At 41.1% G+C, this 23,133-nt stretch overlaps 1 protein-coding gene across 3 annotated transcripts in view; it reads right to left on the bottom strand.

The window, feature by feature from the left end:
- Arhgef28 (Rho guanine nucleotide exchange factor 28) overlaps nucleotides 1-21,158 on the bottom strand; it is a 299,340-nt gene extending 278,182 nt beyond the window's left edge. For all 3 annotated transcript variants that reach the window (XM_013158255.3, XM_063258338.1, XM_063258339.1), the window contains exon 1: nucleotides 21,026-21,158. The gene's annotated coding sequence lies outside the window, so the exon portion shown is untranslated. The remainder of the gene's footprint in view (nucleotides 1-21,025) is intronic.
- Between the last annotated feature and the right edge of the window lie 1,975 nt (nucleotides 21,159-23,133).

The raw sequence follows: 23,133 nt of genomic DNA, 5'->3' as shown, positions 1-23,133 counted from the left end.
CAATCTTTTTCCCTCTCATATGCTTAATCCAAAGAACCCTTAGGTGGTTTTTAATGACAGCTGGTTTGGACTATTCTACCCATCCTAGAAAAGACCACCCTAGAGCACAGACCCTTCAGTACAAACTAGAGGCTACGTTGCTTCATCTTCTCGAGGTGTACCTCAGATGACCGGAATCTGCAGCTGTCAATATCCACTCGTGCAGCATTTTGTAGGGAGCACTCAGTTTGCAGAAGCGCTAGGCAAGGTGCTAGGAGCCTGTGGTCTAGTAAGGGAGACACACAGCACATAACCAGCAATGACATAGGTAAGTGCTGGGGCAGAAGTGGATACAGGTAATTATGCGAGCACAAGGAACAGGAGGTGCCTGACTCAGGCCCCAGGGGTTCTAAAGAACAGCATCTGGCCAGGGCTTTGCAAGAAAGAGTAAAAGGGAAAAGCAGAGGCCATAATCAGTGCAAAGTAGAAAAGTCAGGTGTGTTCAGCGGGCTCAGGGGAGATTTCTCTGGGAGAGCCAAGATGACACAGGAACAGCAGAGCCAGACCACCTAAGGTCAGGGGTCAGGGGTACTCCTCTTCACCCCCCGGGAAGAGTAGAAAGCTGGCATGGTCAGGTTTGTGCTCTAGAAACTTCACTCAGAGCAGTGAGGACTATGCAAGGTGTTAGGGGAGGGTGGGGAATGCAGACAGGCAGAGGGAGTCTGGAGACACGATCTATAGTTAGCAAGCCTTTCCGGCACCCCAGAGAATTAGGCAAGCAAAACCACAGGTCAGCACAGTTGAGGTGGCAGGAAGATTTCCACAGAAATTAATCTGAGGTCTCCTAATTAGAATATATCTCTAGAACCTAGATTCTCCCTAACTTACAGAGCACTGTGAGAAAACAAAGAGGGACATTTTGGGTGATCTCAGCCTGGTACACTAAGTGTATCTTATACCTACCTGAGTGGATGCTGCATATCCTCCAGAAGACAAAAGAATTTTCAGTAACAATCTTAAAAAGAAATGTATAGTTTGATGTAGATATATATGTATATGAATGATCAGGCCTTTAGAAAACAGTAACAATGCAAATGTCAACAAAACTCTTAAAAACCCCAAGGTAAAATGACCCTAAGTTGAGCCTAAGTTGAGCTAGTCACGTGACCTTTGTTTCCCTTACTCATCTTTTAGTTTTAAAATGTTTTTTAAATTGAATTCCAATTTGAGAGCTATTCAAATTCGTAAGATGTTTCATGTTTTGAGTTTTCACTTAGGAAATAGCATTAAGCCTCATCGCTTGCACTCTGCTTCTCGCTTTCCACATTCACCTCCCCAACTCCCAAGGGGTCTCCCATCCAAGTACTAACCAGGCCCGACCCTGCTTAGCTTCACGAGATCAGAGGAGATCAGGCGCAAGGGGGCTGGGGATTTAGCTCAGCGGCATAAGCGCCTGCCTTGCAAACAGGCAGCTGTGAGTTCCATCCCTGGTACCGGTAAAAACGAAAAAGACCAAAAAACAAAAAACAAACTCCCAAGGGGTCACACAGAATGGCAGATCTGTAACAACCTGAGCTCAGTTTTTCGGTCTTCACATCACTCCATTAGCATTGCTTATTTCAAACTCGTTGTTTAAACAAACATAACAACAAATAGTGCTACAAAGATCAGACACAAAGTGATCCTGTGGCAAGCCTGAACACTGCCAACCTTTGTGAATTTATTCTCAGCACACACCTGTGTAACATGTGCAGGGCCCACATATATACCTGTGAGTTGTCAGACTTAAACAAGTCTTAAGCACTAAATCATTAGAATCCATTAACTTCAAATGTGCACTGATATTACTAAAACACAACGGCAATGGCACCCGTGTTTCAGAACTTAGGGCAGCAGACAGGTGTTTTTGAGCAGCTGTAACAATAACAGATACTGTTTGTGACTGAATGACTAAAATCAAGTTTTAAAGTATTTTTAAACTCCCCTCAGAAGACGTTCACCCTGATGCCGCAGCCTGAGGGATGGAGGAGAGGAGCATGTCCAGCTGTCCTTGGATGCCACTGGAAACTAAGAGAAAAGGGGACAGAGGCAAGGTCAGTGAAAAATAATACACAGTGGTAGAGAGCAGAACAAAAGCAAACAGGATAAATCCTTGAGAGTAACTGAACGAGAAATTACCGTCAAGTTCAAAACACTTCAAGTTCAAGATGCTTGCATTTAAAATGCAAACAGATCCCTGGAATGGGTTGAAAATGCTGAGAAGACAGCACACGCAGTGTAAGAGCAGAATTTTGAGTCTAGAATATTGTACCTTTTCTGAAGCTTTTCTTCTGAAAAACATCCATAAACTTTTGGCCGACTGAATAGCCACTGAGCTTGAGGGGAGATTTTAAAAAGAACCAACTTCTAGGTATTTTTTTTTACCTAGAAAGCTTTAGGAAGACTACATAAACCAGATTCTCAAACACTGACAGATATCTTACAGAGACCATGCCACGCATAGAGATGTAATTACTTCCACAATGAAGACATCTGAAAATGTAGTCAGTGAAAACGTTTGGGACTAGCTGACATGCTCTAACCTCTTCTCATCTCCTTTACATCTGGCCAACTTGTGCGTACCTCTCTGCCTTCTGCAATGACTGAGTTGACACAGGAGGTAGGGCACTGCAAAACCAGCCAGAGAAGTGGGCGGGGCCTGTCAATTTCAAGATTCCAGGGTGGTCCAGATGATTATCAGGACCCGTATGTAAAATTCCTCCGGAGCTCCCAGGAGATGCTGACAACACAAAGACTAGATGCCAGAAAGAGCTTGCTGTCCTGACTCCTCATGGCAGCCCATACTGGGTCTCCCAGACCCAGGGTGTACTTTAATTTTTGCTCTTTTTCTTGCCTCTCTTTGGCCCATGTATGCTCTACATAGCATCATTTTTCCCCTACTCCTTCACCCTTCATTTTTCAAATAAACTTTTGGCACTGTTTTGGCTTGGCTTGTCCAATTCTTTCTTCAAGGGCAGAAGGACATTGGAAGAGTTTTGCTTGACAAGCCATTTCTAAAGAAACTACCCAATAACAACAAAGAAAAGTGTAGAGAGAAAGCGCTCCAGAGTCACCCAGACCAGGGTTCAGCATGTAAGCTATTAGACTGGAGTAGATTGCTTACCCTTCCAGCTTCTTATCTCCCTCATTTGAAAAAGAGAAATACATTATATGGCTAGCATAGGAATTAAAAGTAACTTACGTGAGCACACAAGCCTTGGACCTAACAAAGGGAAAGCAGCTAGCCGTTTGTGGACTGCAGGGGAAGAAGAACATGAAGCAAGCCCTCCCTGTGAATCAGCACCATGCGCAGACTGTCAGAGGTCAGCCAGACCCCAGCCTCTTCCAGCATACAGGCTGGGAAACAAGAAAAGCCAGCCTCATCCCCCCAAGTGACCAGCTGATCCAGAGAAACACAGGCTGCAATGATAGGTATTGAGATGAAATGCAATTTGATGCTTGTGGTGTTTGGTGTTTCACTGACTTTGCAGGTCTAGGCCAGTGGCCTGATCATCTATTCAGAGGATCACAGTACACAGTGTGGCATCAATGGGGATCTCCTTCTGAAGGTGGGAGCTATTGCTAATTCTTTATTATCTTGTTTTCAAGTCCTGTAACATTTTCATTGTTTTGTTGGTTTGGATTTTATTCTGTTTTGTTTGATTTTGTTATATCTGACAGCATGGGCAGCTATTTCAAAGATAGCAAGATATATTATGATAGCCATTTTGGATTTATATCTTGTTTGGAGGTTCTTTATTGCATTCACTGTTTTGTTTTCATTGGTTCTATTCTGTTGTTTTGTTTGATTTTTACTATGTCTGAGGATATCTTCAGCTCTTTTGAAGACAACAGGTAATCATTGTTGATGTCCTGTTCTGAAGTACTGTCACTTAAACTGGTTTGTTTTCATTGGCTTTATTCTGTTTTGTTTTGCTTGGTTTTATTCTCTTTAAAATAAAAATAAAGAAATCTTTGAAAAGGAAAGCAGATGACAAAGGTCATCATCATAGTTGTTATTAGTGTCAAACTCCAGAACTCCCAACAAAATTAGTTCTCAATAGCTGATCAAGGTGACACAAGATACTTACTATGATAGGCTCCAAATGCTGGACTAAATGCTTAGATGCATGATTAAACCAGGGTAGCATCACATCTACAAGTGTAAAAGGATGTTCACAGGCCAGACTGATCACCAGAGATCCCTGTCTTCTGCAGTAGGAATGTCATGCATCACCAGAAGGTAAGACAAATATAGGAGGATTATTTTAAATATTTAAAGGACCCAGATCCTTCCCAGGGAGGCAACTAAAATTCAAGACTCCAGAATAGTAAAAGGTATTGAGCCCTACAAATTTCCAATATGACGGAGCAATTGATTTTTTGAAGTGTACTGTTATGATTCAGCTATGACTCTAAATCCAGAAGAAATGAGCAAAGCACTTTCTTTACCTTGCCATCACATTTTCTTTTTTTAAAAATTTTATTTAAAGAAAGACTAAACAAAACAGAAAATAGGTAGAAATAATACATACATTCAGAGAAAAAATAAACAGTAAGAAATCACTAGTTGATAATTACAGATTGTCTTCTTACAGTTATTCAAGATACTAAAATGGAGCTTATAAAGTGGACATTCAAACAGTGAGAGTGCAACCAGTTCTGTTCAACTATCCAACAAAAACTTAGAAACATGGTTATCAATCTTATACACTTAAACATACATGCAATTATCCATCACTTCAATTATGTTGAGATTGAATAAACCCAAGCAGGCTAATATCACTGTAAACAAAGAATAACACTATTGCTGGGTTTCACATTATGACACTCCAGGATCAGCACTGGGTATTTTAGTGTCTCTTTTTCTTCAAAGTATCTGTTCATTTCATCATGTGTCATATAATCAGTTCTCATAAACTGTTTCTAGATTCTACACATGCATGAGTCTTAACATGCATTTCTATCCTTTCTATAGTAGAGGGAGAAACAAAACAAAGTAAGGCAAAACAAAACATATTCCTATAAACACATGAAACAAAATAAACATATAAGACCGTTGTACAAATCATTCTACCATGGTTCCTGTTATCTCTTGTTATCTCCAATAGAATTGGCTATATCATCAGACATAGTTTAATTGAATATGTCAGTACATAACAGTATTAATGAAAGCACAACTCTGTATATACTATAGAACTTCAAAAACCAGCAGTTTTCAAGCCAGAATGTGCATCGTTGAGTCTTGTCATCTTCAGTGTAGTTGTCTATACTCTCAGACTTGATACTATCAATCATATCACTTTTGAATAAAATCTTCTCTGTCTCATTTCTGTTATGCTCTTTTTTTGCCATCAGTTGTCTGCTTATTTTCTTCATTCTGTTTTCTGCTCCATTCATTGAGGCCTCTCTGCCACTGTTCCTGGAATCCTAGTACTTTTCTCTCTAGAATGCCCTGTAGTATTCTCTTTAGACTTGGATTGGTGGTTGCAAATTTCCCAAGTTCCTCTTTGTCTTGGAAGCATCTTGTTTCTCCACTAATTTCTAGAGACAGTTTATCAGGGCATATCAATCTGGGATGGAGGTTATTTTCTTTCGGGGCTTGGAATATTTCGCTCCGGGCTCTTCTTGACTTGATGGTTTGTGTTGAGAAGTCTGCCGTGATTCTGATGGGCCTTCCTTTATAGGTTTTCTGTTTCTTGTCTCTAATAGCTTTTAATATTCTGTTCTTATATTGAATTTCTGGGATCTTGATTATTATATGCCTGGGGTTAGCTGTTTTGGTTGTAGGTGACTGGAGTTCTGTATGCCTCATATATCAGAATATCATTTCCTTTTCCTATGTTTGGAAAGTTTTCCTTAATTATTTCTGTGAATAACCTTTGTAGTTTGTATCCCAGCTTCTTCATTTACATTTCTTATTCTCGTTATAGATCCTTTTGTCATCTTCTAGCCTTTGTATTGTTACTTCTTGTTTCCTTGTTATTTTTTAAAAATTTTCCCTTTCATACTCCCACATTGCAAAATTGTCCTCCAGTTTGGATAATCTATCCTTACTTTCTTTCAAGCTACTTTGCCATCTTTCCATAGTTTTTAATTTCCTGGTAATCTCTTTGAATCTGCTTCATGTATTCTATATTTTTTTTATATTCTTCATCAAATGGCTCTCTCCTTTGAGTTCCTCCCTTCTTCCGTCTGTGTCTGCTTGAGGGATGCTTAGTATCTCTTTTATTAATTTTCTTATATCTTGCTTTATTTGGCTAAATATCTCACTTTTGAACTCATCTATGAGGTCCCAAATATATCTCTTTATATCCACTGGCACTGTGCCTGATATTGCATGTTTGCTGTTCTCATTCTGCTTTGTATTTACCTGCCCTGGGTCAATGTTCTCAGGGTTGGGGCCTGCTGACTTTTTGTTGTTGCTTCCTCTTCCTATCTTTTTTTGCTTCTTCCAGGAGGCCCCAGTTTCTTTCTTTGTTGGTTACAATTCTTCTGAAGCACACTGGCTAGATAACCCTTCACACTGCAGTGTGCTAGTGAGTTACAGACCAGGACAGCGTATGCTGGCCCCTCCTCTCCAGATCCGCCATCACATTTTCATGAGGCCACTAATCCAACAGAGAACGGTCTTTCAGTCACAAAGTTTGAAGAACTAGAAAAGACTGGTGCTTTGGGGCCATGAAACAGTCAATTTCTCCAGGCAAGCACTGGCAAACATTTACATGCATATGGCTCCACCAATACATGAGGGACATGTTCACACAAAATGGTGGTGGTAGCTTGAGTTTCCTGAAAGGGAAAGTGTGGCCTAATAAAATGCTTCATAAATGATTTTTTCCAAGAGGCTTTATATTTTAGTTAAACAGTTGAAGAAAATAAGAATAGTATCTTTGTGACCATGAGGATAGAATTAGGGACTCCTGAAAAACCACGGCCACTTGTTGGTCCCTTTGCTTACACAACAGGCCTCTGGTAAGAATCTCTTCCCCTAACTTGAATTGACTCCACACTTTTCTTACACATTACTTAAATGCATAAGTATTAAATTAACAAAGAGACTTAGGAACTGGCATGGTACCAACTTATCCCATTCCCTGCGTCACCACAGATGTATTTACAGCAATAGTAAATCTAAGCCATAAATAACTTTCTGCAAATGGAGCTGTAGTTTTCAGTTTATATTTATGTATCATTTCAAAGTGTTTCCATCTATTATTTCACTTGATCAGCAAATTATTCGGTTTTGCCTTAAGGGGTAATTATGTTCATTTTATAAATGAGGAAACTTGGGAACATATAAACTTATCTAACGTTAAACTAGGCTGGGCTAGGAGCTTAGCTCAATGGCATAAGCGCCTGCTTTGCAGGTGCAAGGTTGTTAGTTCAATCCCCGGTTTGTACCTCTAATTACAGGTTTAAATTTGAGATTCTACATTTTGGGATTAGTTTAAACACAAGTAGCCTGTTAATAAATAAGTCCCTAGGTGGCTGACTTATGGAGAATCCTTAGCTGGTTGATTTGTAAGGAGAATAACTTTTTCTTTTTCCTTTTCCTTTTTTTTTAACTTTTTTGCCCTATGAATATAAAGTTCTGTTTCAGCAGAGTATATGATCATTTGACTTTTGCTCTTGGAACTCTTCTTTTGAATTATAAATATCAAAACTTTGCCAAACTGATACTTAAATGACATTCTGATCTAGAGATATAAAATATGCTTAATCAATTTAACCTTCTTTGGAACTTTTCAGGTCATACATGCCACTGTTTGCATGTTGATCACACAATCAAGGAAGGTGACAGATGAAGAAACTGAGGACTAGGGTCACCATCACTTAAAACACAGTATAGAAAGTAATTTGGGGACAATAAAAATCTTATCCTGATGTAGAGTAGGAGGATTATCTCTAATTACAAAAATATCAACTTTATCAAGTATACCTTCTTAAAATCTACTTATAATCTCCAGTGTTACATGAGATACATGACAAAGTTACATGTCTTTAAATGTCCAGTGATGTAATTCCACATTACAAATATGGAAGGATTATGGCAGAAAAAACATTTTTTATATAAGAAATTACTGTGTTTGTCCTTATATGTTTGTACTTAAAATGTGACAATTTTATACCTATTAAAGAAATATAGGAGATATAAATCGAAACTTATCCTAGTTATTAAATCACTATATTTAAACCACGTGCAAAAAATAAATTAAACTATAAAGGTCACCTACAAAAATCAATAGAATTTGCGAAATGTTTTATTATGATAAAATGTATATAAATTTACAAATACACACACACATATTTTAATACTTGTCAGAAAAATAAGATCCAAATATCTAAAAGCCTACACACAAATATTCAAAATAGCTGCATAAGTTTCTGAACACATTTGTGTAATTTCTTAATTTAGAAAAAGTGTTTTCTAACTTGTTTTATTTCAAGGTAACCTGGGCCCAGTGTAAAAATAGGGTTTTTTTACACATGCGTTTAGACAGAAACACACAAAATAGAAAAATGAAACCCCCTCTAACCTCTCCATAGATAACAGAATGAACAATACTTCTGGCAAGTTTGGCCTTTGATAATCTATCGACAGACACATTTGCAACCCACTTTGTACAATCCTGTGTGCTGAGACCACAAAGATCTGCTCCCCAGACAAAGGCATCTTGGTCAGGTATCACACCAGCCCTGAAACTGCTGCTCATATACCACAAATGTGCACCAGCTACCCTAAAGGAGGGGGGAAAAGAAAAAGAGCCGTGAAAGTGTATCGCTAAGGAAAACCAGCCACATATTTGGAATTCTAAGGGCATAAGTTAACAACAAGAAGAAAACAGGCACCTGGCAGGAAAAAATGTTAAGGAAATTATTGAGACATGATACACTTCCTGTCAAAACAACACATGAGCTGGTGATTCATTCAATTAGTATCTCCTAAACACTGTGTGACTTTAAATGCTCCATCAGTTTAGTGATATTCAATTATGACACAGAAGGATTTCATAAGTACTAAACTTTTCAAATCACATTGTGCCACAAAATACATAGAAACCGGCATGCACTCACTGTGTCCCCAACAGCACCTGCATGTTGCTAAGGCAACATAATGCACTGTAATGCAACATAATACATGTCCCGGGTTAGCTTTGGCTTAAACTGTAGTTTTCGATGCAATTCAGAGTTGTAGGGGGTTGGCCCGGGACTGAAGACAAAAACATGGGAATCAATTTGGTTTTTTTGTTGTTTTGTTCTCAGTACTGGGGATTGAATGCAGGGCCTTTGCACTGAGCTACATCCTCAACCCATTTTTTAAAAATTTTCTCTTAAACACAAGGTCTTGCTAAATTGCCCAGGCTGGTCTTTAACTTGGCAATCTTGGAGTCTCAGCCCCAAGTGCTAGGATTACAGGTGCGCACCACCATGCATCTCAAGAGAAACAGCACACCATTATCAGACATTTCCAGAATTCCATAAAGTTGATTTAGTTCTCATGTCTATAAATAGATTCAGTAATCATACATAAAACTATGCTTTTCCATACAAATATATATAATTTATATATAAAAAATACAACATATAAATATATAAGGGATAAATTATAAACAAATTGCCAAAATAACTCAAAATAAGGTTCTTGTTGCTGTTTGTGTGTCTGTGTCTGTGTGTGCACACACACGTGCACTTATGGCACTGGAGATCAAACCCAGGACCTCCTGCCTCATGCTTGGCAAGCATTCTGCCACTAACTCACGTTTCAGCTCATGTGAACTGTTATACACAAGAACGATCTTTACTGTTTAGTAACATCTAAGCTTTCTCCATTCCCAAATAACCACTGTAAATGTTCAACCTATTTACAAACTCAACTTTATCAATAATAATAATGTTATTATTATTTATTAACAAGTGATTACCTGGATTCAAAAAACAAGTTTTAAAGCAGTGTAAGATTTGTGATTGAATTGTAACACCTCAAAGATATTCCTCCACTTATATTTATAACTTAAGACAAACTACACAGATTTTATATCATCACTGAGGCACACACATACTGATAGATTACATTCAAAACACTGTTATAGCCAGGGGTTTGGCTCAGCAGCATAAGCACCTGCCTTGCAAGTGCGCGGTCGTGAGTTTGATCCCAGGTACCAAAAAAAAACCAAAAACACTGTTATAGGCAAAAACTAAACTATCACATCAAGCATAGAGACCAAAATCTTACACTGTTCCTGGTATGTTGTGTGGTCATGTCACCTCTCTGGGTCTTGGATCTTAGCTGAAACCCAAGGAGTTGAGGCCAGCCCATCCCCGTGGTGTGCTTCATCTAAGCAAAAATAGCTTCTCTCAGGCTTCTGCCATATTGGCACGTATACATTTATCGGTTGTCATGGTGGCTGACTGTGCAGCATTGAGAGCTCCTTCATGGAAGCCTCTCATCGCAAATCCTCTGGCACCCAGCATGTGCCTGCCTCCCAGGAATTCCCTAGCCAAACTCAATAGGATGAGGACTCAAAAGCAAACCGAACCTCTGAAAAGCCCTGAAGCAGAAAAGCTTTCGGCAGAACTGCTGGATGTTAACAGGGCTTACAGTCCCTAAAGTCAGCAAGTAAACCTCTCAACTAGAATGATGCCCAATGTCCAAATCACTAATACATAACAGAATATCTTTATCTTGAGGTTTTATGAAAAGTGGAAGAATGTTATGCTTTAAAAACATGAGCATTTCACACGCACAAGTTTCTTTTCTTTAGTGTTAGTAACCAAGAGCTACATCATACATAGTACTAGAGGTTTTAGAGTTTTGTCCTACCTTTTGGAAAAAACAAATTCTTGAGAAATCAAACAGAAGGCAAATCTGCCACATTTCTTCAGAGCAAGGTGGTGTGGAGGTAAGAAAAAAGAGGAAGAGAGAATGAATAAACCATTATAAACGTTCTTATGTTAGCTGAGACTTGACATTTATCAAAAATGCCATCCGTTTCAGGAAATATTCTCTCCATCCAACCTAAGTGAAGTTAAGTACATTAAGTTCCATCTGCTAAAAATGAAATTAATACTCATTTCAGTCATCTTAGAACTCAATTAAAAATAATTACAAGATTATTACCGGCTGATTCCACCTCACTGCCTAAGAAGTATTCTGACAATAACAACATGAGCTGCTGTAGCTGCGAAATCTAAAAGTATCAGCAGTCATTTATCCCTGTAAAGATGTAACACTGAAATACTGTCTTCAAACTCAGCTGCCTGAACAACCTCACCTGGAGACTGCCGGTCAAGTTAGTGAATGTGCTCTGGAGACCAAGCATAATGTTCACAACCCAAAGAGGCTTGAGATACCATCCTTCCCTCCAAAGAGAAGCAAAATTTGAAAGATGAAACAGACTATGGGGATGGGCTGGCCTCAGCTCCTTGGGTTTCAGCCAAGATCCAAGGCCCAGGGAGGTGACATGACCCACCCAACGTATCAGGAACAGTGTAAGATGTCAACCCAAATTCCACTTATCCAACCTTTGCTCTACCCAGACCGATAATCTTTTTAAAACCTTCCTCTTGGACACAATCTATTGTCCAGCTACAATGAGTGGCACAAAACACCAGCAACTGATTCCAACTCACACTGTAAAGACTGCATTAAAATTCATTTAAAACCAGACATCTCACCTTACTTCTAATTTCTACTGCTGTTTGTCCACCTTGGTGGACAAGTACCTGATGAGCAATAGCTAACGAGGAAGAAAAATCTTACTCTTGGTTTTTAACTTTAAGATAATTTCTGATATTATCTATAAGATATACCAGTATCAAACCAATATATATCTATAAGATATATCAGTATGAAACCAATATCAAAATTACTCTTAGCAGTCTTCCAACTGCTCATGATAAAGTGAGTTTCCCCTAGTTCAGCCCAAGTGAAAAGTTAGCCTAAGATTTTCTGTAGCTATAAAGAAGATAATCTAAGTTATCTATGGGTAAAATGTTTATCGCCTTTTATCAAAGATTTTAGCACATTTGTATGAGAAAACTAAGAATCAAAGGACATGAGACATTTGTTTCCTAATAAATTTCTGTCTAAATCTGACCCTTTGAATAAAACAACAGAACCCCTTGACACTGCTTTATTATCATTGAGTAAGCTATCAGTATCTCTGGAGACCAGATGAAAAAATAAAATACAAGTATTTTGCATAATAATTTAACATTGCAAGCATACAACTAAAGAGAAATGCTTCTATTTTACTCCTTTGAGAATCAATAAGTTAAAACCCTACCAAAGCATTCATAATAGGTTTTGTATGCTGTTCTTTGCCTTTAAGCCCAGGGAGTGGCTGGTAGGAAACTTGCTAAGTCTCTAAGGGACATAATAACTGGTATGAAAGCAACAACCAGAAATCTATTGCTGAGAACTTTTGACAACTTGCAAACTTGGCAACTCCATGAAAGGCAACACTTAAGGAATTAGTAGAGCTGCATCTCACATATGAAGGTAGCTTCCTGAAAGTAAAAGAAAGACACTTTGCACTTTTGCATACAGTAAGTCTGAACATTCATCCCTCACCACCCCACCCCTTCCAAATTCCACCTCCACCAAACCTCACTAACAATCAATGAAACCAGCACCTGCAACACATAACTGTTCAGAGAATAACCGTAAACCTATTTGGGAAATACAATGATGCTACAGAGATACAAAGAGATTATTGTACTCGATGAGTTCATGACTAAAGCCAAACCTTCTGAAGCTTTGGTTTGAACTGTTTGCATTTGTACAAATACAATGAATGACTTTGCTTTTGTCCTTTTCCTGGACCCTTTTCAAGAAAAAAATGAAAGAGAGCCCTGCTCTCAAGAGTTGTGTCAGACAGAATAAAGGTGCAAACAATCTGAAGTTTTCCAAAAAGTTCAGGATATTAACATGTTTATTTCAATTTATTTTTTAAGCCAGAGTATCAAGAAAGGATACATCTGCGTAGGACTGATGACAAAGTAAAGTGGTAAGTAAATAAGGGGAATTCCTCTGAGTCCCCTGGGAATTGTGTCTCCACTTAAAAGAGAAATAACTTTTCAATTAAAGAGGAGAGAAAGAATATCTTTAAGTGAGAAAGTCAATTGCAAAGGAGTATACGTTATTTGGAATAAGTTCCAGCCATCTGGACAGGCCAGGATAGGAAAGAATCTGATGCAATTTCCTAATTATAATTTGTCAAACGCTTGAAGAATATCAGATGGATTCCTGACAAGAGACAGGCACATATTCCAATTTTGAAAAGGGTCAGAGTCTACAAATTCTAGACAACAGGCATTTCTGCTTGATCCTAGATGAGACCATAGAACAAGCAAGTGGAGGGCTGGTATATGAGTTCAAAGGAGAAGCAGAGAATACACAGACCCACTAGGGGCTCTCCAAGAGTAGGAACCACCCCTTTCATGTTGTAAAGAGGTAAATTAAATATAGTATGTATCCAGAATCAGATGCTGGTCCAAATAAGTGTTGAATGAATTTAGCAAATCTACCTGAAACTAATAATCATTAATCTGGTTTGTACAGACACCAAATAGCTCTGCCTTAGACTTTAGCCTAGAAAATGAGGGTTTTTTTTTTAATATCTTTGAGCAAAATGTATCAAACCTGCGTATAACTTGAAACCCAAAGTGGTAGTGAATACAGTAAGTTTATAAACAAACTAAAAGATTTGAAATGCTAGAACAAATGATCACATGCAGGAAAATAAATGTAAGACAATATTTAAGATAAATATAAAAGATATTTAAGGTGAATGTTAAGTTCTAGTCACAGGACTGAAAAACCAATTTTATGCAGGTCTATGAATGTGACTTAGCTGAGGAGCAACAAGCATAAAAAGAAACTGTAACTGACAGGTGACTGTTAAGCTCAAATATCAATGAGCCATAAAGAAGTACAATAGTTATAACCCACCCTTTATTGAGGAAGTACTTTACATTAGGTTTCATGCTCAGCAACTTACATAGACTTCCTTACTAAGTTCTTCCAACCTGTGAGAGAAACACATGGAAATGGATTCTAAAATTTAGGGCATTTGAACAAGATGGTGTAGAAGTGGCACCCTTCGTATTTGCAGCTGCCACTCTTGGCCATGAATCTGACTCCTTCCCTAGAAGGAAGAGTTGTCTCAGCGAGGCTAGGGCATTCTATGGTCCTCCTCGTGGTCAGGGTCATCTAGAAGGATTGCCCTCTGGAAGCAGACCGGATGGAATAGGTGCTGTATTTAAGATGGTAAGAGGCTTTCAAATCATATCACAACCGGCTGAAGAAACCCAAGGGTTTTTTTTTTTTCCTCTAACCTCAACAAAGGAGCTTAAAGGCAGATATGTCAGTAAATTTCAAAAATTTAAGGGACTGTCATACAGCAAACATTATTCAAAATGTTCTTGAAGCATCAAAACTATGGTGAATTTAGTATAGAGAAGAATTGTTTTTAAGTCTAAGGTTTCCAAAGACAGACTGGAGTTATGTTTAGGATTCTGAGTTCCTTATTATTACATGTATTCTAGGACAGACTGCTCATCCATTTGGAGTTATGCTATTCAAACAAAATGGGCATCTGCCAAAGACTACACGAAACTCTTTAGGTTTCTTTAAATCCAAAGACTCAGGTTCCAATCATTCATTCTCCAGACCTAATGACAGAACTTGCTTAGGGAGGTCCACAAAATCTTCCTTTATATCTGCAACGTCTTGTCATCTGCTCCCTAAGTAACCATGCCCTCTTCTGTACCCTAGGATTTTCCAGTGCAATCCACACCTGACACACAGCAACGCACCATTATTGTTCGTGCTGTGCTGTGAGTTAGAGGGACTTAAGATGACAATTGGCAAACTAACCAAGCAATATGTTTTTTTTTTTCCTTTGCATTCCCTACAAAGTAGCCCAAATCAAGATTCTTGCCATCAATGGAACTACAGTTAGGTTGGAAAGTTGAGATTTTCACCCAAGAACACACATTGAGCCCATATAATAAGGAATAAATAAGAGGGACCAGCAATAGGGTGATAGGAGTTCAGAAAGGAAAACATTCCCATTGCTACTAGTTTAGTTGGACGTGTCAGAAAGGAAGTGGTTTGAGCTGGGCTCTGAGGACTGCAACAGATTTTCCCTAGGGAGAAAAAAAGGCTTATTTTACAAAGAAAGTCAAAGAAGTTAAAAATACAGTTGTCCCTCAGCCTCCACAAGGGGTTGGTGCTAGGACACCTATGAATACCAAAACCCAAGAAAACTTAAGTCCCTCAAATAAAATGACACTATTTTATATAATCTATGTACATCCTCCTATACACTTTAAACCATCTCTAGATTTGTGATAATACCTAATATAATCTAAATCTATAACATCAATAGTTGTTACCCTGCGTTGTTTACAGAATAACGTTAAAGGAAAACAGTCTGTACATGTTCATCCAGATGAATGTTTTTTTTCTATTTTCCATCTGACTCCAACAAAGCAGAGCCCATAGACGGGGAACTGACTGCAAGGCACATTCCGTGGGCAGTGAGCAGCCCTGACTGATGGAACTGCAGTGTCCACAAGAAGCATGAGCAGGGCTGGTACACAACAGCACACAAGGACTTCCAGAAGGAGTGGCAGGTACTGACGACCCTTCCCCTGGACACCATTTGATGAAGAACACCTAAAAGTTAGGGACCTGGCAGTCAAACCCAGCTGGATACTGGAACCTCCTCTTTTAAAAATGATGCCAGGTTCACCTGAGAGACTCAGAACCAAAGTGGTTCCAATAAACAACCAGGCTTGAAATCCTGTATTAAGTGCTCAAAGCAAATGACCAGCCATGTAACTAATCACTGAGCATCCCTACCTTTGAAACTCTGACAACTGGTCATATATCAAACTTTGGTGAAGCAAGAAAAGGAGGAAAACTGTTCACAAAAAACCAGGTGACAATGAACAGGCAATAAAGGGTCATTTGAAAGAAATCTGTTGCAGAGGGTCTTTGTCCAAACCACATGGCCCAGTGCAAACCTTTTGGTCCTCACCTGATGCTTTAAGACCCTAAGGAGACTTCTTTTGCCCCAGAATTTATTTTCATCGTGGTACTAAGAAACAATCAGCCTGTGTATGATTGTTTTTTTTTTTTTTTCCAAAACTATAGTACCTCTTTTCCACCTGTGAACTCTCAAGGAAAGGACAAGGAGAGTTATCTGACCCATCTACATGGGATCTAGACCTTCGCATCCTAAATCTCCCTGGACTAAGTCCAGAAAGATAACTTGACTGGTAATGAAGGTGTGATAAGACAATGCCGGTAAAAATCAGGGTACATCATTCCTTCAAAAGCTTACAACTGCCTCCTGCACAGTACTGACCCTGTAGGTTGAACATTCCTGGCAGTGTTGACCAGACAGGAAAGCTGAATTGGCAAATGCTTTCCTCACTTTCAAATTCCATGACCACATAGAAGGCTAACACTGAGAGGGTCACAGAGATCATCAAGTCTAATCCTTCCTGCTTTGCTGGATAAGGAACCTGAGACCAGAAGTGGTTCCTACTTGCCAAGGTTATACCGCTGAAATCTCACCAGAATCTCCATGCCTGCCTTACAGTTCCAGCTCAGGGCGACTTCCCCTGTGTCATGCTGACATCTCACTGCTTTCTGAAGCCTAGAAAACCTGCTGAAGTGACTACTGTTAATGTTGTTTCTGCTCTGTATATGTTTTGCTGAGAATCAAACCCACAGCCTCAAGCATGCTACAGCCTCTGGTCTACTACAGATACACACACCCCAGCCCTCCTACTCTTTTGAAGTGAATATTTGCCATTAGTTATCAATATAACCACCACCATTTTCTGACACTCCCTGCCAGGTGCTACTGGAAAAGCTCTCTATAAATTAACTCACTGAAAATGCTCCGAAGCAGGTTGCCATCATTACTGCCATTTTACAAAGAAAACCAAAGGGAGAGAGGGGTGTCGGGGCCAGGACAAAGTCAGGGCTGCCTCACACACACTGTCTGGCTCTGAAGTCCACCCTCTAAGCCACTTTGTTAGAGTTCATGAAATATAAGTCATTTAAATTATAAAATGATGGAAGAAAAGCAGTTACGCCTTAAGCACTAAGCGCATAATCATCAGTGTTTGATGGTGAATTTAAGAACTAAACCATGACCTTTATCTTTATTAAAGTACGCAATATATCTCTTGACCATGATTTTTAAGGGAATGCCTGTGGGTAAACCTGACGGAAAGGATATATATGCAACATATTAACATTTTAAGTGTATATTTTTAAAAAGGCAAAATGACCATAGAGCAAGTGCTCAGACAAAGAGTGTCCCTTGCAATGAGCAAGCGATAATCTGTGTGCTGGTTTTAGAAGGGTCTCTTAGGGACGTAGCGCTGCAGAAAGCCAAGGTCCCACTGCTGCTGTCTACCTGAGCTGGCCCTCACTCAGGGGAAGATTATCTTCTGCTCTTAAAGGAGTATCACTTTTATGTTAACTCCCTGTAGAAATCAAACCTAAAATTATTACTAGTTGAGAAAGAACAATATTAGAAGATTAACACATTTCTAAAGATAAATAAAAATATATTTTTGATAAAAGTATTCACTGGAACTGGAGCATGTGCCCAATATTCAATTATATTACCTTTCCACCATCCCTCATATTAAAAAAGATATCAAACCTCATTATCTTGCTTATCCAGAAGAAGAAGTCCAGGAGCCATAACACTACAAATAAGCAAATTACAACTGTGCTTGCGATCAAATTTCAAGGGAAAAACAGAAGTCAATTAAGATGCACTATCACATTAAAAAGTTATATGCCTTAGTTTACCAGCCAGACGTCTTAATGTGGAATATGCAAACACCTACTCTGAGAATGTCAGAGACGTGAACAAATCTAATGCTTGGCAAGCGTTGCCTTAGACGTGAAATCAATAGCCCAGAGAATTAAAGCAAAGAATAATGCCAGGCATTCAGTAGGCCCTCAGTAAATATTTATTTGCACTTGGATTTTTTGTTTGTTTTATGTTTTGCATGTTATTGTTGCTGCTATTGTATGTACATGTTTGTTACAATATCCAGGCATTCATACCGAGCTACCTCTGCAACCTTTTATTTTTATTTTGAAGAAGGGTCTCTAAGTCAGAAAATTGCGAAGGTTGAGCTAAAACTTGCGATCCTCCTGTGACAGTCTCCCAGAGAGCTGGGCTTACAGGTGTTCACTATCACCCTATCTTCAATAAATATTTGTTAAATGAATGTAAGTGATTTTAATTTAGATTTTCACAAAAATAGAAGCACATGATAGACTGTCACAGTGACAAACTAACAGGATATCACTGCTTTGAGCTTTTAAGAATTTTTGATTGCATAATAACAAAAGAACCAAGGGTGGTGGAGACCAGACAAAATGACAGAGGACCATCCAGTCAGGGCAAAACACTCTAAGATATAAGACCTGACCTACACTTCCTGAGCAAGAAAAATTCCTCTCAGCCCAGCTTTGCCTGAGCAAGAGATGTAGCCACAAGCCCTACAGAGTGGCATAATATTTAGAGTACAACTCTAACATGGCAAAATTCCCTAAATTTGGTGCTTTTTAGATATACTACTTTTTAGATATACTACTGTTTTTAATTGGAGTCATCCAGCATGGCTCACTATTTCATAACAAATCTTCTTTAAGGTCACAGGATGGGTGGTGGAGAATCACATAGCTACTGAGTTCCCCTAAAAGCAACACTAACATAAATGCAATTAAACCAAACCTACATAAATCAGATCTGTCATATCAGATCAGCAAATTAAAGCATAATAAAATTATAGGCAGCCTGGGAGTCTGAAAGTAATTTATGCTCTATTCAGAACCATTTTAGCTATATCCCAGTAGGGCAAGGGTTTTCCAACACTTTTATCATCAGTCTTATTTGTTGGAGTCAACATTTGGTCACTGAAGTTACAGTTAAGATCATAGGGTGGTGACCAATTTCGTACAGAGCGCTCAGGATAAAAGTAACAGTATAGTCTGCTATTTGCTTTAACACCCTCTTAGAACACATTTCCTCCTTTCTCTTGAGGTATATTAAAAAAGACTTAGTCAGAGTCACATGAAATTCCTCACCAATTTAAGTCTTAACCACAAGGATAATTTCTTCTGACAACACGATCAGAAAATATTTCAAACTTTTCAAATTTACATAACTTAGAAAGAAAAAAAATGTGAAATCCAAGAAGAGCCATGGGTGCAATTTCATAGAAACTTACCCACTACTGTTACCTGTTTACCTTTGAGTATTTCTTAATGCCTAGAGGACAGCGGCACTTCACAGGGAAGTCTAGTGAAACATCTGTTACATAACCTGCTCTTGATTGGCAAGATTATGTGCTTTTGATAAGGAAGAAAACACTCAAAACCAAAGGACAAACACTGATTCTCTGTTCTCCATTTCCCATAGCCAGGCCACTCCATCTGAGTCACAAGCCCAGCAACTAGCTCTGTGCCTCAGTTTCCCTAACCACTAAATAGCAGGTGTGATGCTATCTGTGGTCCTATTTATTTAACCAAAATTAACTAGCACACATAATCCTATAGAAAGCCCATCTCTGAAAACTACACTGAAACACTAGTTGCATTAAAAATTCCAAAGACATTTACAGCGTTCCTTCCCTTTCCTCCAAATATTCCAAAGAGGTTAGCTTGGCCATTAATTAAAGTTAGACCAAATACTGTTAGCATTAACCTTTTTTATTAAAAACCCAGGGAAAAGACATGGAAACTTTTCCAGGTGAAATAATCACTCTGCTTGAATGGTCATGTGCAAAGTGGATATGACAGGGACAGAATCTGACAGCGGCCAGTCTGATTTGTTTCTGCTCTGAAAACAAGATTGTGCTGACCTGGACAGCTTCAGCGCCTAGAAACACCAGAGGACAGAACTTCAGAAAACCGAGGACCATAAGGGCCCTCAAACGACCAGCGCTTTATAAACAGCTTCCTTGTTTTCCTATTTCTTTGCAGAGCAGCATGGTCTAGAGGTAAGATTCCAAACCCCCTGATCTGTGGCACTGAAAGTTAAGCAGTGGTCAGGGAAAGAAAGGCTGGACAGACGTAGCCCCCTTCCTAGTCCCACCCAGCTGTAGCCAAAGTGGGGCGGGGGGGGGGGGGGGGGCTGTGGACCCCTAAGGTGGACTCTCTTGGAAATCCAACCAGGAGACCAGAGATGCGTTTCCTGGGCTGCTTGAACACCAGTTTCACACAGTCCTGGCCAGACAAGTATTTTTCCCAGGCAGTCTAGGCCAGTTATTCCGACTTTTTGGAAGCCCCGTTAGGGTATCACCATCCACACTCCACACATTGCAAGGGAAAACAAATCCATAAAAAAAAGCGCAACCAGTGCTACTGAATTCTGATGCTGCTCCTAATCAAGAGGTGCACAAATGCTTTTTAAAACACAGCAAATGTTTCTACATGAAATAAATGTCAGCGCTCCCGTCCTGAGCCTGAGGTTGGTCTGCACTGGGGATCGCTCCATGCACCCTGCACCCCAGAGCACAGCCACCGATAGAAGGGCGGGCCGCCAGCTTCCAGGCTCTCCCTTTGCCACAGACGTGCCGTGTAAACTTCCCAGGCTCCTTTTAGGACCCGATTCGAGCCCCCAGCCCCAGTCCTCCAGTGCAGCAGAGGCGGACGACAGGGGTCGCCATCACAGCCTCCTCCGTGCGCTCCAGTCGCCCCGCGACCCAGCGCTCTGCAGCTGCTCGACGCGGGGCTGCAGAGCTCGCTGCACTTGTTGCGCCCTCATGGAGGCAGGAGGCGGCGCCCACCCCCTGGCCGCCCAGCCCACTGCAGCGACCCAGGTCCACTTCTGTGGACCCCAGCGTCCTCGGGAACGCTGGAGAAAGTCTGCACCCTACGGACCCAGACAGGCAAACTTTTTCCGCTCTGGGCTGCAGCGACCGCGGAGGCTGCACCCTGAGAGCCATTTACCTGCAGCTGGAGCCCCGCGGCTTCTGGAGCTCAGGCCAGGCGCTGCTCCCCGGCGCCCCGAAACGCGCCTTCGGTCCCAGAGCCGCCCGCAGCCGGGACGCCTCTCCGCCAGCTGCAGACGCCCGGCGGCAGCCTAGTTGGGCCGGGCAGAGGGGGCGGAGCTGCGGGGTCCGGGCCGCTCTCGGCGTCGCTCTGGTGTTGCCCCCCTCGCTGCCCGCGGCCACTGGGTCCCCCGCCTCCCCGGCTGGCTCGTGTCACATGGCCAGGCCCGCCCGCCGCGCCCGGCACCGGCTCCTGCTGGAAACCTGAAGCCGCTCCGCGCCGTGGCCTCCGCCAGCCCCTCCCGCCGCCGGGCGCGGCCGGTCGCCCGGGCTCCCCTCCCCCGGCCGACGAGGCTCCGGGACGCGCCGGGGCTGGCGCGGGCCTGCAGCCGAGCGAGGCCAGGCTGCACCCTTGTGGCGGCGCCCGCGCACCCCAGGAACCCCCCACGCCTTGGCGCCGCGGGAGGAAGGGGCTGACCGGTCCACCCTAGAGAGGAGCTGTGCCAAGCCCGAGGGAGGCTCGGGCTAGGCTCGGCCAAAAGCCACCACACCCGCGACATAATACGGCCCAGGTCTATTACAATGGGAGGCATTATTTGAAAACCTGCAGACGCCTTCGTGAGACTGATGGCCCCTGGCCCTGAGCTTTGCAAGTTGCGGCTCTTCGTGAGTATGCACGCAAGTGGCTAAAGTCGGCATGATTCAAAAGTCTGTGGAAATCGTAACCACTTTTACAGTGAACAAGGCTGCTATTCTCCAACACATTGTCCCACTGGGTCTCAGTCACCCTGGGTCTCCATCAACCAGCGTCTCATCAACCAGACCTCCATAAATGCTTCTCAATGCTTCTCACCAAACTTTAAAGGTAAAGATAAAATTGCCCTTTTTTCCCTAATTTCCTCGAGTTTCTGCTTTATCCCTCATCACCGTGCCCCACAAGACCAGTTGCCCCGGGCAGAGATGTGCCCCCCCCTCAAGCTGGCCACCAGGGCACCACCACCATAGAGGGACAGGCAGCCTTCCCACCTGACCACCCATTCTGCGCCCCTGGCTGTTTTCCCAGCCCACTTTACTGATACAGAGCCTGAGGAAGCAAAGAGGAGGTGTCGAAGGTCTCTAGCTCTGTTCCCAGCCAAAGGCTGCCACTGGCCCTTGACAAAAGAGACTGGACAGTGGTGCTGCTGTCAGACTTGGATTTTCTGCACAGCTGATTCTATCCCACAAAGCTCCCAGCCCAAAGAAGTTCCTGCCCGGTACCAAAACTCAAGATTCGTTATTTTCAAACAAAGTAGTACAACATTAAAATTTCTGCTGGAGGATAATTGAATCAACATACAACAGAAAAATGATTTCGAAGCAGGCAAAAAAAAAAAAATCAGTGCGTTAGAGGCCTTTGTTGTTCTCCTTTTCACCTCACCAGTTTTCAATCTCTGGAGGGGTTTCTTCTTCTCTTTTTTAAACTTTTTTCCCCATTAGGCAATATGAGATTTTATCCCAAGAAGTTACCCCAAACCTCTTCTGTGCAAAAAAGAAATCATCCAGCAAAACTAGTAATTGTAAAACCGTCTCCATGATCGTATGTGAGCACTTGTAACCTTACTAGCTGCGGGTTTCTTGCCTTCTCCCAAGGGCTGAGCTTGATCAATATTTAAATAAGTACTTGGCTTTCAATTTCTCTAGGTTCAAACATTAAGCGAAGTGCAAGTGCTGGCAACCTTAAAAGGGGCCGGTGAACGCTGAGGCAGGGAGCCATCCATTGTGTAAATAACCCTGTGCCTCTGATTTCACTGCTGTAGATATAGGTCACTGGGGATATCACAATGCTCAGCTGCGCTGGGACAGCATTTGTTTAGATGTCAGACAAAGACCACATATTCTCAGTCCACAGCCAAGGACAAGTCAGCCAGCAAGAAAGCAGGTGGGTTATTCTGATGGAAAATCCCAGCTTCCTAATGAGTTTATGCTGCTGTCTCAGCTCAACTCTGTCCTAATTGATTCAATCTCCCTTCATCCTTGGACTTCAACTCCATAAATCCTTTCTCCATTGTCCTGGTTTCTGCCACCCTC

The sequence above is a fragment of the Cavia porcellus genome, unplaced genomic scaffold (genome assembly GCF_034190915.1).
Source record: "Cavia porcellus strain 051 isolate PalLab524CR breed Dunkin Hartley unplaced genomic scaffold, mCavPor4.1 scaffold_11, whole genome shotgun sequence".
Classification (NCBI taxonomy): Eukaryota; Metazoa; Chordata; class Mammalia; order Rodentia; family Caviidae; genus Cavia; species Cavia porcellus.
Note: the sequence above shows the minus strand (reverse complement) of the source record. Positions and strands in the feature narration are given on the sequence as shown.